Genomic DNA, 5,795 nt, shown 5'->3' with positions numbered 1-5,795 from the left:
GTGTTGCTGTAAGGCCTACCAATCTCTTCGACTGCTGCTTTTCTGGACTACTGCTTTGCAGTTCTTACCTGCTGCATTCATCCCTCTTTCCTGGGAAAGAAATGAACTGGACCAGCATCTCTACATCCCAGAGCCAAAGTGACCCCAAGGGCTTGCTGACCTGCCTCCTTTTTATAAACTTAGGGATGCAAAAGACTCCCAACTCCGCTGCTCCAACACTGGGACTCTACCACCTGTGAGTGTGCACTGCAAAGTGGTGCCATCTCAGTCCTGGACTATTGGAAGTGGGCCTAGGTGTTTTGTTCAATGTAACTGATGCATCCTCTGCTGCGAAAGTAAAATCGATACATTGACACTGCTGAGGGAACAGGATCAGCAGTTCAAACTAAGAACCAGTTCATCACCTCCCAATCCGTCACTTCAGAACTAACGTATCCCCACCACTTTGTGGAGAAGATTGATTCATCACCTCTAATGTGTGAAGGAACTCAGCAATCGCAACACCGCAGAACCAGCGCAATGCTCTCGGGACCATCACCACTTTTGTGTGGAGAGATCCAGCACATCACCTCTCTTCCGTGAAGAACACCAACTCATCACCCGACTGCACCTCGCATCTTTGTCAATGTAAACCAAGGATCAAGGTACTTTTGGTGTAAAAAGATTAAATCCCTTCGCGTAGATTAATTACAATCTCATCATCATACAGTCAACATCGCACATAAAACAGGAAATGCACTCTCCCAACACACTTGTATACCAGACTGAAGATTGAACCATATAAAACTGGGAATAACGCTAAACACAAAAAATAAAAAATTACACATTCATTTATTAATCATAAAAAAAGATTCTGCTCGATAAAAAGTGACCATATAATCAATATACATAATATCTCAGGGGTAATGAAACACAGAACATTTACAAATTATTATGCAACATAAATATGGCAGAGAGTAAGAAAACAGACAAATACAATATGTCTTTAAGATTTACACATCTGTCCTGAAACATTATCTGTAGCATGGAACTCAGTAGATTAAAATTAATTCTCTTAAGCCATGCCCGTGTTGGCGGATTGTGTATTAATGTTGGAACTTTTGACCAGCGAGTCTAAGTGGATCCTGGTATCCTGTCTGCACTCCCTTGTGGATGGCCTGAACTCTTGACTTTGTCCCGGTCTGGCACGATCAATCAAGTCTTTAAGCGCTTAATGTTTCCAAATGCTATTTTTGTATGTATTTTTTTTTAATTCATATCTCAACTTCTACTCATTGGATTTCTCTTGCTTTAATCTTGATGTGCGTTTTAAATTAATGTCTATTTTTTCTAAACTTTTGTGGATACTTTTTGCATGGTGTTTTCACTGATTTCCTTTTCAATATGTTGCACAAATACTTTACAGATTGCCTCTTAAGTTAAGCCTGACTGCTCTGTGCCAAGCTGGAGGAGGGCGAGCACAGGTTATTTTAGGGTGGATTTGTTACTTATCCTGGCTAGGATTGTGTGTCCTACTTGGACAGTGTGCATACCTATGTTAACCAGAAACCCAATTTCTAACAATCCCACTCCAATCGGAACGGTTCAGGCCTAACAACCCAGGAATGGTTTTACCCTTAATATGGGCTCATCAGCCGGGTACAGCTTGGTCCCAGTGACACAGTGTGCACGAGACCCACCTCTGGGCATACCCTGCCCACTCATGTTTACATACTTAAGTATACAAATAACTGATGGATGGAATGCTTGAATTAATCTAAGACACTGGTAATTACTCAGGCTGCATCCTAATCCAATGGTATTTTGCACACCATATCACCTCCGTTTCGACCAAGCTATATGCGAAACAGTCTTGACCCTGCTCCAATCGGAACTGTCCAGCCTGAACTGCCAAGCCAAGCCAAGTCCTCCTTATACCGGAACACAGTCAACCTGGGACGACTATGGCCATAAATATGGGCTCATTAGCTTGGTTCGAGGGACCCACAGCTGAGCATACACTTCCCACTTAGGGTGACACAGCAAAGTATCCACAAATTGATGGATGGAATGCTTGCATTAATCTTAGCCACTGGTAATTACTCAGACCAAATACCAATCCATCATTATTTTGCACACCATTTCACCTTAGTTTGGAGCCAGCTATATGCAAGTCAGTCTTGACCCTGCTCCAATCGGAACAGTCCAGCCCAAACTGCGAAGCCAGCCCTCCCTGAGCCAGAATCAACCAACCCAGGACCAGTTTCACTCTAATTATGGGTTCTTGAGTATTCTAACGGTGCCTATGGGGAAAGTGCTTTGATTGACACTGTGCATACCTGCAAGACAGAGGTCTCTGTGTTATTAGGCCTTCGGCCAGCCTGAGCAAGGAGGAGGGACACTGATTCTAGCAGTGTTCATCCAAACTTGTAATCATCTCCATCAGTCCAACTTAGGTCCAAGAAGGAAATAACCAGAAGTCTGGAATCCTCTTTAACACCAGACCTCCCTAACCTGAGTGGTCCATTTCTAGTGTTTATATAATATAATAACCAATGGCTGATTTACCTGATTGTTGGTGACACGCAGACCAGTAATACAATGTAACATGTCAGCCAGAGTCTGTAATTTTATTACAGTGTTAAATCTGTGTATATATCACTGTCATATCTCATGTATGTACTGGACACACCTGTACCATCGATGCTCTAGGACATCTCATCCAGATTCATGTCTTATATGCCACTGATACCAGGAAAATTCTCTTGTTTCAGCAACATGTGCTGAATGGGCTCTCATGTTACATAAACATGAAAATGTATAGCTTCAAACCTGAATATGGGGAATAACTAGAATTGGGCTAGTGGTAAAGGCTTCCCAAATGTATCTGGTGCAGGAATCCATTTTCACAGGAGCAATTTTTCAGATAATGTTTGGAGAGGTTTCTTTGTCGTAAGAGAGGAGGAAATGAATTGAAATACTGATAACATTTCAGGTTGAAAGGGTGTCAAAATGAGTGATAGACTCGCAGAGCCTATAGGCTCTGATGGCATCTTCAATTATTTGGTACCTTTTTATATTATGTTCCATGAATTTGTATAGTGTCTCCTCACGTGGCGCTGAGGAAGTTGTACATTAAAAGAGCCACCTTAAGTGAGATGCTGACCACCAGCTTTGCCAAACAGGACTACATTAGTTGTTCTACAGGAGAATCAGAATAAACAATGTTTTAGCTTTTCTAAATGAGGAGAAGGTGGTAGTCAGATGGAGATGTAACTGGAGAGAGTTCCAGTGAGGTACTGCATGGACAGAAAAACCACCACTTCCAGATGTTAATAGGTGAATATGAGGAATGAAGACCAATGTGTACTAGGATAATCTGAGAGCCTTTTATGGTCTAGTCAGAGAGTTTCTGTTTGACAGACAGAAAGTCCTAGTAGTGTGGATAAACCCACCATGTGTGGCATATAAACTTGAAAATGGTGCAAGTAACCATTGTAGGATTTTGAGAGTGGGTATTAAAGGTGTACATGCTGGAAGATGATGAACTATCCAAGCTGCTGCATTTTGGATGGTCTGGAGTGTCTTCAGTAGGTATGTGCAGATTACATGTAATTGCCTTAATCGAGAAGGCTTGTTATCAGTACCCAAATGAAGGCTTTGCTCGTTCGGAAGGAATCCATATGAAGGTCTAAGTCACCTGTTCTTTCATGGAAAACGTGTTATCCACGATGATGCCCTGATTTCTGGCTCATAAGATGGGGAGGGAGGTGTACACAGATGGCATTAGGGGCAGAATACAAACATTTTAGGCAATTCCGTGCAGGAGGTCAACTGGCTGCTCTGCATTGTGGGAAAGAAATGCACATATTTACAAAGATATCACACAGTTCTACTGCCTCCTTGTGCTGTGTGCTTCCTAGCACTAATTCAGACACATTTGTGCCATGGTGCAAGGATGCCTATGTCACAGGCAGTATTGTTTTTGTGCATTAAGGGATGCTCCCCTACATAAACAATCCTAAAGATATTTTACTTATGTGTGATGCTTGGATCATTTTGACACCTGGGAGGCATGGGGTTTTGACACATTAACAGGTTTACAACTCTTTGTAAGTTTGGCAATGTGGCAAAATCAATGTGTGGATGTGTGGGAATGCCCACACTCCATGTACGGGGGTGAGTGCTTGCAATGTTTAACACTCCGTCCATCATACCCTTTGGTTTTGCTTTGTTCACCCTAAGTTGGCAGGGTATGCCCAGACATGGGTCCCTTGCTCACTTTGCCACTGGATTCAAGCTATCCTGGATGATGAGGGCTGTGAGCCCGAAACCGGTCCCAGGATGCTTGTTTCCGGTCCAGGGAAGGCATGGCTTGGCAGTTCGGGCTGGACTGTTCCCATGAGGCACAGGGTCAGACTGATTTGCATATGACCATGTCTGAACTGGGGTGGCAGAGTGAGCTAAAGAATATTTATGGATTAAACCCAGAGCAGTTGACTGGGGGTGAGTGCTTGCAATGTTCAACACTCCGTCCAGCATCCCCTTTGGTTTTGCAATCCTCATACTCCACCCATAAAACAGCTCCTTTCTGCAAGGTATGGATAGGCAGCGAATTGCCCTTTGTAAATCTGCCCCTTAATTTCCAGGTCCTGGGTATATGTCCTTCACAATATGCAAGGGGTTATGGGTAAGTTGAATATGTCAATCAAAGACAAGTCAATTGTAAGCATGTTCAAAGATGGAGCAAAAACCACTGAAATAGTCTTTATCTGGGAAAAGTAAAAAAAAATACAACAAAAACAAGTTCTAGGTTTACCACACAGAAAAGGCAGATTTACTACATATGGGAGATAGGGGACTGTCATAATAGACCTTTTTGACTTCATTTACAATGCTCTTTTCCCGTTTTTGTCAGCTATTTCATTGCACCAGGCACGGGTTGGAGATACACTGTCAATACTCTGTAGTAATGAGTTATTTCCATTGAGTTCTGACCCCTTTTAATTATTATAGGAAACTGGGTGCATCACAAGTCTCTGAAAATGGAGACAGAATGTTATACGGTGATTGCAGAACCCCATGTATTATTAGAGGATTAATGTATACACTCTTTAAAAGCAAAACACATAAAGCAATATCAGGGTCCCTATTTCAACAGGGTGGATCATCTCTGTCTGTGCCATGGTGCACCTTCAAACAGGTGTGCTGTGCACAAACAGGGAGAGTTCACACTATTACTTTGAATGAAATGCCCTCAAGGTAGCAGCAAACTCATTCTGCCCTGGGACAGCCCATATAAGTGAAATACAAAGTACCTTTAAAGAATCTGCTCTCTGTTCACCTGTGCAGGTGGAAATATGCCTGCTCTTTTTAGGGGTGGGGTGAAATCTTTTTGCAGACAGGTGGTGTGAGTGACTGCACCCGCCTCTATGGGGATGTCTTCGAGGGTCCAGAGGACTTCCTTAGACCCCTTCAGGGGGCTACCATCAGGGGGCTCATCGAAAGTGTGCCATTTTTATGGCACACTCTGTGTGCTGCCTCTCAGCTTCCTGGTCTTTGTGCCCGCATACATAATATGGTGAGGGTGCAGAGTTAAAGAGGTTCCCTCATGACCGGCAGAACAGTTAGCAGGGATGTATCATTCAAAATCCATTCTCCCGGGCCCTTTCTATCATCCGGCCCCTGATAGCCTAGTAAGTCCTCATATGTAAAGCCTAAGAAGGCGAAGGCAATTTAAATGGTAATGTTTCAATTACCTACTGCTAACCTCCATTACATCACATCTAGACTTCCTTAGACTCTGCCCCCAAAGC

The sequence above is a fragment of the Lissotriton vulgaris genome, chromosome 7 (genome assembly GCF_964263255.1).
Source record: "Lissotriton vulgaris chromosome 7, aLisVul1.2, whole genome shotgun sequence".
Lineage (NCBI taxonomy): Eukaryota > Metazoa > Chordata > Amphibia > Caudata > Salamandridae > Lissotriton > Lissotriton vulgaris.
The sequence above is the reverse complement of the archived record's forward strand: the minus strand, read 5'-3'. Positions refer to the sequence as shown.